This window comes from Phytophthora parasitica, assembly GCF_000247585.1.
Source record: "Phytophthora parasitica INRA-310 unplaced genomic scaffold supercont2.1, whole genome shotgun sequence".
Taxonomy (NCBI): domain Eukaryota; phylum Oomycota; class Peronosporomycetes; order Peronosporales; family Peronosporaceae; genus Phytophthora; species Phytophthora nicotianae.
In genome coordinates this window covers 4,349,360-4,350,238 of record NW_008634126.1, presented here as the reverse complement: position 1 = coordinate 4,350,238, position 879 = coordinate 4,349,360, and positions in this window count along the sequence as shown.

Genomic DNA, 879 nt, shown 5'->3' with positions numbered 1-879 from the left:
AACAGCAGTGATTTTGTATTGTTTTAAACTCTCTGAAATGAGTCTCTACGTGGAATCCGATTATCCTCACATAATTCATATATGATCCTATAGTGGTACCCTCTTTTCATCAATTGTCACGCTCATCTACAGTACATGAGCTCGTAAAAATTGATACCCATGTAGACATTTGGAACCGATTGTCCGATAATCGTATTTATCACGGTATAAGATCTTAGAGTCTTTGAAGCAAGCTATTGGAAAACACCTTTAATCACTTATACCTGCATTGCTTTTTTAATCACCCACACGAATGTTGACCCAGTCGGCGACGGTCCCATCTTCGTGCAACACGCAACTACAAGTAATTATTTATTTTCTGTGTTTTTTTGGTGGGTATAATGCAATATCCCATGGGGCTATCCCAAGTGACATTTTGATGACCCATGACTCAGCTGCGTATCAGCCTTACCCAACATTTGTACCATCTTCCGAGCCTCCAAAGCCACAAATTGGAGCCCGGGGCGTGGCGATTCTCACACACCTTAGCGGACGACTCGAACAGTTTACTTAGAACTTCTTTTTTACTTAGAAACATATCGATAAAATATTAACGCAATCATTCAGTCGCTAGAAAGAGAAGAAGAGATGCTAGAGCAAAGCGCAGACAGAGTAAGCTGACGAGCCCGTTCTCAGAGGATATCGAACCCATAGGCGAAGTTGCTGCTGCGCGACTTCGGGTGTAGTTCGCCGTCACAACCGCAGCAAATAAATTAATAAATAAGCTGATTTCTTATCATATCAACGGGGCCCGCTCTAGATCGTCCGAGGAGTCATCCTGTAACGGGGTACGAACCCCAGTGTACCCAAGTTACATGAAGAGTGACCTGTCACTCTTGT